Raw genomic sequence first — 7,912 nt, 5'->3', positions numbered from 1 at the left:
TGTACATATATCTACATTTACTAAAAAACTATAACTTACATAAAAAAGCGATTTACTAGAAGAAAATAGCTATAAGAAGTTTTTTCCTCTCGTGTAAAATTTGTAAAAGTGGGTTTTGCAACTTTTTACTGTAAGATAACGATATTTTTGTTAAATATAAATATGGGAACAACTAACCATTTTTATGTCCTTTCGAATTGCTTGCATTTTCTGTGACTTTTTTTCTTTAATTAAGTTAGCAAATTTTTGTTTGAATTTAGGTTTTTTGAACGGGAACATACCTATTTGTCAAAAGCCTACAAAACGCTTTCAAATAAAACATTTGCTTATTTGAAAATTTGAGGCGCTTAAAGCAAGTGAAGAAAAGCTGCCATTTGGCCAGCCTTTATACGTTTTAGTATATTCCAAATAATTTTTGACACTTCTCGCAGCGAAGCAAGCAAAGCAAGCCAGTATTGGGCCAGTACCTTTAGATATGAAAAGAAAAGTGAGATAACAATTATTCTTTTACAAACGTACTTACCTGAACGTCTTTGCGTTCGTTCGAAATTTATTCTGTCCTTTTTAATGCATAGCATTTCAATGTTAATGTAAAAAAATAATACATTAGTGGTATTCATCTAAACCGATAACTTTAGCCAGCAGATATTTTTGCTTGCTTAAAGCACTCTGTCCTTTACACCAACGCAGTTTACACTTGCGACAATTCCCATCGGAACGATTCGGGTTTTACCCGACCAAGGGCTGTTGCTTTGGCGATCTAAGCCCGTTTAGATCGGGCAAATATCTCAGAAGTTATTCGCCCCTAGGGCTACAACTGCTACGTACTCTTCTGCTCAGCGCTGGCATCCAGTCGAACCCTGGACGAGAAACTTACACCTGCTGCGTGTGCCAGAGACGACTACACCACAACCCCACGTCAGTCAAGTGTAACGCTTGTGTATGGTAGTTGGCGACCTTAACGCACACCACGATCTTTGACATTCAAGACGATTTGACATTCTGCACAATGAACGCCGACGCACCCACTAGGCCATAACAATCGTAAGTACTGGTCTGACAAGCAGCATATCATGGCGACCTATGCTGACCTTAGCATCAGACCATCTGCGCATAGTCATGTCTGTTGATAAACCAGCCGACTTTGGAACGACTTCGCAGAAGTTATTGAAAGCAACCTCTCTGTCTTCTACACACCAACCGACGTTCCCGTAGATGAACGTAAGTTCCGCAGGGTTGTCACTGCATGTTGTTGTAACCGAATACAAAGAGTTTTTGGGGAGTGTGGCTGGAGTGATAGTCCTTGGCCAGATAAAAAACTGGGTCGTTTCGGTTACGCAGACTCGACTGTCGTGGGAACGGGTTGTCACTGCTGCTGCAGCCCGCTTCATCCCAGCGGGATGTAACTCGGACCACCGTCCGAATTTTCCGGCCGAAGCGGCTGTTCTAACCGATGAACATGACAACCTTCGTCAGGCCGATCCCGGAAATCCCCGCATTAGTGATCGCAACACGAAGATTCGGCCACTTCTGAACGTACATTAGCAGAAGAAGTGGGAAGAGGACTTGAAGACCTGCAAATTTACCATAGGTGTGAGGTCAACCGTGAAGTCACTGTCCAACCCGACGCAGCGTGACGACAGTCGAAATTTCTTTCGGCGACCGCGCCTCGTCGGACTCGGAGCGATGCGCGAGCTACTTTAGCCGACAATTTACGCTGCATTCTCCGGCGGACAAAGCCAAAAGTCGTGTGGCCAGAAGGCTGCACAAACTGCCAACACCCAGTGTGCCTCTTGTTTTCACCAGTGCATAGTGCGGCCGAAATTCAAAAGTATCGCCAAAATTCGAAGGTTTAAAGAAAGCATTCGAAATTTTGTACTTGGGCGTTTTCGAGGTCGCTAATTACGAATCCGCTATCAGAATTTTAAACTTCGAAATGGCGGCTCCAGTAAGGCGTCTGGTAAATTTCGGGCTTCTTAATTCGATTTTTTATAAAGATTTTGAGTATGCAGTTTTATAGCCCAGCCAATTTTTGTCCCACAAAGTGCAAGTTTGACGTAGCTATGACTTACCGTTGATTTTTGCGATTTTGTTTTTGTTGACAGCGCCAGCTATTTTCTTCCATACGAAGTATGTTCGATGATATAAGGAAAATGAGCAACACCTTCAACAAAAAAAATCACAAAAATCAACCGTAAGTCCCAGCTTCTTTAAACTTGCACTTTATTAGGGCACAGGTCGTTACAGTAAACAGTTTACGTTTCTTAGGTGATCCCTTTAGTCAACTCAATGTCAAAAAAAGGCCTATCTAGAAACTTTATTTTCTCGAATTTCGGGCGCACTTTTGGAATTCGGCCGCACTGTGCAGCGGTGAGGTCAGGTAGCCATCGGGAAGGTGAAAGCGTCCAAAGCCATTGGACCTGACGGAATTTGCATGCTGAGGCTGAAGAAATTGGGTTGGCGAGAGAAAACTACCTTCCCAAGGTCCTAAACCTGTCTATGGCCACTCTGATCATCCCGGACTTCTGGAAAATAGGGAGGGTGGTCCCACTGCTTAAAGCGGAGAAACCGTCCAACAAGGGAGAGTCTTATCTCGTTCGATAACTCTCCTTTCCCCAGTAGCGAAGACACTTGCGGCCTTCCAACTCCCGAACTATGCGAACCACCTGATCCCAGCGAGGGATCAGAATGGATACCCTAAAATGCACAGCACAACAACAGCACCCAGAAAACTCGTGGCCTGAACCGAAACCGCCCCTATAAAAGTTTTAGTAGCATTGATGCTTACTCTCCGCCACAGGGACTAAAACCGTGGTCGTCGAATTATCTAGCAAGCCCAGAAAGATTAAACAGGCGGTCCTTTCCCCGCTACTCTTTAAAAACTATATCTCAAAGCTCCCTCAACAGCGAGAGGGATTGTCTCTTATGCTGACGATATTGGCGTCTGGGAATAGAATTGATGACTTCTGCTCGAATGTAAACGGCCAGCTGTCCAAACTTTCTCGCGTCTTCACTGCAAGGAGCCTAACCCTCTCCCTGCTCGGCAACTTTTTTTATCACCTAGACAAAGGAGGTCAGACTACAGCTGGGAATTCACGTCCATGGCGTACAAATTCCGACAGTTCATAACCCGACCATTCTGGGAGTTACTTTCGATAGTCTGCTCTCCTTTTCGGCGCAAACAACGGCAATTGTAAATAGCGTACAGAGCCGCAACAAGGTCCGCAAGTCATTATCCGGCATTATCTGGGGCAAAGGCAAAGAAACTTTGTTGGCCACATACAAGGCGATTGGCCGGCCGGTTCTAAACTACATACGCAGGGCTTTTGCGGTCGCCGGGGATTAGTAGGACGAAGCTACAGGCCTGCTGAAACACTGCACTCCGGACAGCGACCGGATGCCTTCTGAGGTCGCCACAACACCATCTACACGATGAGGCTCAAATGCTCCCCGACAGGGAGCATAACACAATGACTGTTTTTTTTTTTTTGATAAGAAAAGGGACGAGTAGGCATGCGTCTGTACCGTCAAGTCGTGTGAACTTTCTTGCTTTGTTTTTGACATGTTGTAAAAGCTATACTGTGGTAAAAGCAAATAAAAAACACAAAAGAGAATGAGCAAGAATTTCATTCAAGTACTTGAATCATGAAGATCGGGTGAATGCTCTGCAAGCAAGTTCTAGTAGGGTGTCACCGACGTGGGCACCCAAACAGACATATAGCAACCTCTGGATCCGACAACATACCGACAGGCCATAAATGGTATTCGCCGGGAGACAGTACAGAGCTTCGTCTGCCTCGGAAGACTTGAATCACAATAGTTTCACTATTGCCATTGCAGCAAGTTACTTGAATTCGTACCTGAGTACTCTTCACAGGCCCCTTAACTCCACTCAGCTAATACCTTTGTGCCTATGGACAAACTCAATGGAAGCTGCACGTTTTATTTTTGTATACCCGTTTTAGGAGCTAGTTTGAGCAAGCTGATGCAACGAAAACAATAACTAACAATAGAACTAACAAATTTTCGACTTAGAATTATTTGCGTGTATTTTTACAAGTCAAACACTTTTTACGAGTATATTAAAATTGTCTACTAGAAAATAACGGGACTTTCCATTGTTTGTCAGCCTTTTCTTTTTGCCAATTAAATAAACCTCGTCAGCAATCATGGCTGTCTGCGCAAAGGTATTGTCAGATGAAGTTATGCGAAAATTAAGTAACTTATTACTAAAATAATCACTTCTAAGCATTTTTATGCTTTTTCGCCAAAATATGTATTTTGTGTCATAATATGCATTTGCATATTTTTGTCTTCCCTATTTATAACCCTCGTATTTTCCATCAGAATGTGGTGTTTCATTAACGCGAGTTTTCAACCGAAGCTTAGCATCCTTCGTTGGTAGAATAAAAAGAATGGTCCTAGATTTTCGTAGGTTACTTTGCAGTCAAGTTAAAAAAATAGAAGAGAAGAAGAGAGAGAATAGAACACACACACATAGGGAAATGTTTTGAGATGGGGACATTTTGCACTACCAAGTCCTGTTTCTATACCTTCGTGAATACTATCTACTCATATGTATGTGTAATTCGCAGTAAATTAGTATTTATGTATAACCAAACTAACTTTTTAAATGCCGAATTTACTCGCAAAAATTGAGAAAAGCAGGTAATTTCTAGTGCAACTCGAATAAAATCAAATTTTTTATTGAGGTACTACTTCTTGAGCGATTGCGGGTTTTCAGACGTGCCAATTACAACTGTAACTGAATTTCGCGTATTTTATGAAAATCGTGAATTTTCTTGTGATAGTCGTTGAGGCTACTTATTTTCCTAATGAAATTTCGCCAGTGTGGTGCCATTTTGCCCAACATAAAAATTGGATAGGTTTTCTCTCGATTAGACAAAGGCGCGTGGCATCTCCCATACAAGCAGAATTTTTCATACTGCATACCTCTGGAAGTATTTGCGGTAGACTACTGGAACTTGGTATCGAGATATACGAAATTAAAACTATACTCATGAAAACAAGTAAAGAAGTATAAATTCGGGCGAAACCGAACTTTATATACCCGGCGCATGTATTAAATATCGATTTCTCACCTTTCAGTAAACTGCATGATAAGCAAGAGTATTTTTCCCGATATCGAAACAGTTTCGATAATATGCTATGATAGATTGAAATAATTGGACCAAGTTTGTTGGAAATCGATAAGGCGCCTATCGATATACACTTATGTATGTAGTCATAAGTGGTGGTGCCACGCCCATTTTACAAACATCAATATTCTTGTGTCTTGTTAAGAGATTGTTGTAAGTTGGGGTCTTTAGTAATTGAAATATCGGAGTTTTCGTAATTCTGAAATTTACCGTTAAATGGTAAGTGGCGGTAATTTTATTCCGATTTCAAAAATTTTCAACATATTGCTTTTTTTGCCCCAAGTGTGAAAAACGTGCCGAGTTTGATAGAAATTGATAAACCGGGTACCGAGCTACACATATGTAGGCGTAAGTGGGCGGTGCCACACCCATTTTCCAAGAATTTCCCTATATATCATTTTCTGCCAATAGGTCATTGCATATATCGATTTTGAGTAAATTAGCTTAAATAGTTACTAATTTATCACAGTTTTCGTATTTCTGTAAATTACCGTTGTATGGGAGGTGGGCGTGGTTATAATCTGATTTCAAAAATGTTCAACGGGTTTCTTAGTGAGGCTCTAAGCAATGTTCGCACCGAGTTTGGTGGGGATTGATGAAGGGGCTACAGATATATAACATTTCATTATAAGTGGGCGGTGCCTCGCCCATTTTCCAAAAATTTCACAATTGTCTTACTTTACGCCAAAATTCTACTTTGAAAACCAACTTTAAACAGTTTTGATCCCGTATTTGTGAAAATATTGTAGTTTTTGCATATATCGAAAATACCGTTATATGGGAGGTGGGCGTGGTTATTGTCCGATTTTACACATTTTCAATCTCAACCTTTCTTGGATAAAGGGCAACCTATTTGGTTGACACATCTCAATTTTTTCTGGAGTTATCGTGTACAGGCACAGACGGACGGACGGCCAGGCATGGCTTAATCGATTTCTCTTTTCATTCTGATCATTTATGTATGTATACATTTGTCTATATCTATCTGGATCCGTTTTGCCTATTACAAAGAACCGTTATGCGAACAAAGTTATAATAAATACCCTTGTGCACAAGTGCGCTCGGGTGTAACAAGTACCCATCAGAAATTTGGTTAGTTGCTGTGAGGGCCTAAGTAATAGCATAGCGCCGCACCTTTTGTTGTTTTCGCGGAAGTTAGTGAGATCAATTTGTTCGTTCTTCCCATGCCAAAATCCATATTCGTTAGCGAAAGTCAGTTTCAGAGTTCTCGGCGCAGCATGATGGCCGGGTAGAGATTTCCGACGAAGATCGGGTCTACGAAACGACCCAGGTTTAAATCTGGCTAAGGACCGCTGCTTCAGCAACATTTCCTGAAGCTGTTTGGAAAATTCTTATGCTGAAACAACAAGAACAGTAGAGATTTCATTCGGTTACCTTGCCTAGTCGAAAGCGAAGAGATGCGCGAGCTTTTTGGGCCGACCATTTACAGTGACGAGCAAAACTGTAACATGGTGTAACACTTTTTATTTCAGCCACCGCTATATTTCCAAGTTCTATCGACTTTCATCCTTTTGTTGTATATTCTTGTTGGTACATCCCTACTCCCTCTCTCATAACGATTTGAAGTCAATACAACAACAATAAAAAAACCAGCAGCCAAAAATGTAAATTAAGGCTGATGTTACAGTTTTGAACTCACTCTCAGTTTTGCATTTGACAGTTTTCTCTTACTTAGTTGGAAGTCAGATGACTTTTTTCTGTATTGTAATTTATTGAAGAAGTGATCACTAGTAAACAACATAGTTAATCAGGAACCATAAATGTAAATATTAGATTTACTGCAGAAAGGCAGGACAGCACGAAAAGTGGTAAAAAATTGTGGAATTTGCTACTTGAAAATGTTAACACTGAGAAAAATTTTGCCTAAAGTGTTCCCAAGGACAAAGGAAGTCTGTCAAAAAATATAAGGGTACGACATCTTGTGAACTTAGCAGCAAATAGCGATGCAGGCACTATTACAGAAGCGCTTAAGGTATTAAACTTTAACGCAAATCAATAGACAGCGAGGTGAAGAATTGCCAAATTGGGCGCAAAAATCATAAAGAAGAAAAAAGCAAATTTGATCAAAATACATGTGCGAGTGTGGTAGCGTTTTGCTGCATCGCACGAAAACCGAACCGTTGCCTATTGGGATATGTGAGGCCGTTCAGAATGCAATAGAAAACATATTTTTAAGTTTCAATTGAAGGTTATTTGGTCTGACAAGACTAAATTAATCGCTTTCATTCAAATGACCAGGCCTGGTTTTGGATCAAAGACCCAAATTAAGCCCATGCGCAGCATGTAAGGCAAACTGTGAATAACAGTGGTCGGTCAATAATAGTTTGGGGTTGTATTTAAAAAATTTTGTTTGTCCGTTAGTACACATTATGCGTAAGGAACAGTATCTGTTCATATTTCAACAAAATTTACAAGATGTAGTCGAAAAAATTAGAGTTTCTGCTGAAAAATCACTCAAAACACACTGCACATGTTCGCAAAGCCAGGATACAAAACCAAAAATTTGCTAATTTGAAATGACCTCCGCAACCCGCGGACAAGAATCTCATCGAAAATTTGCGAAATCAACTAAAAGCATAGCTTAGTAAGTATCAAAGTCCGTAAAATCGAGTACATGAGCTGTGAAAGCAAATTAAGGGTATATGGGAGGATATACCACCAGAATTTTTACAGAGATACAAATAAGGTATGCCAAATCGCATCCAGGAACTGAAACAAGCAAAAGGGTACTG

General features: G+C 40.8%; 1 protein-coding gene across 4 annotated transcripts in view; it reads left to right on the top strand.

The window, feature by feature from the left end:
* Window positions 1–7,912, top strand: part of LOC118747299 (translational regulator orb2-like) — a 165,744-nt gene that overhangs the window by 9,080 nt on the left and 148,752 nt on the right. The window lies entirely within an intron of this gene.

This window comes from Rhagoletis pomonella, unplaced genomic scaffold (genome assembly GCF_013731165.1).
Source record: "Rhagoletis pomonella isolate Grant_MI unplaced genomic scaffold, Rhpom_1.0 Rhpom_scaffold_00011, whole genome shotgun sequence".
Lineage (NCBI taxonomy): Eukaryota > Metazoa > Arthropoda > Insecta > Diptera > Tephritidae > Rhagoletis > Rhagoletis pomonella.
The sequence above is the reverse complement of the archived record's forward strand: the minus strand, read 5'-3'. Positions and strand labels throughout refer to the sequence as shown.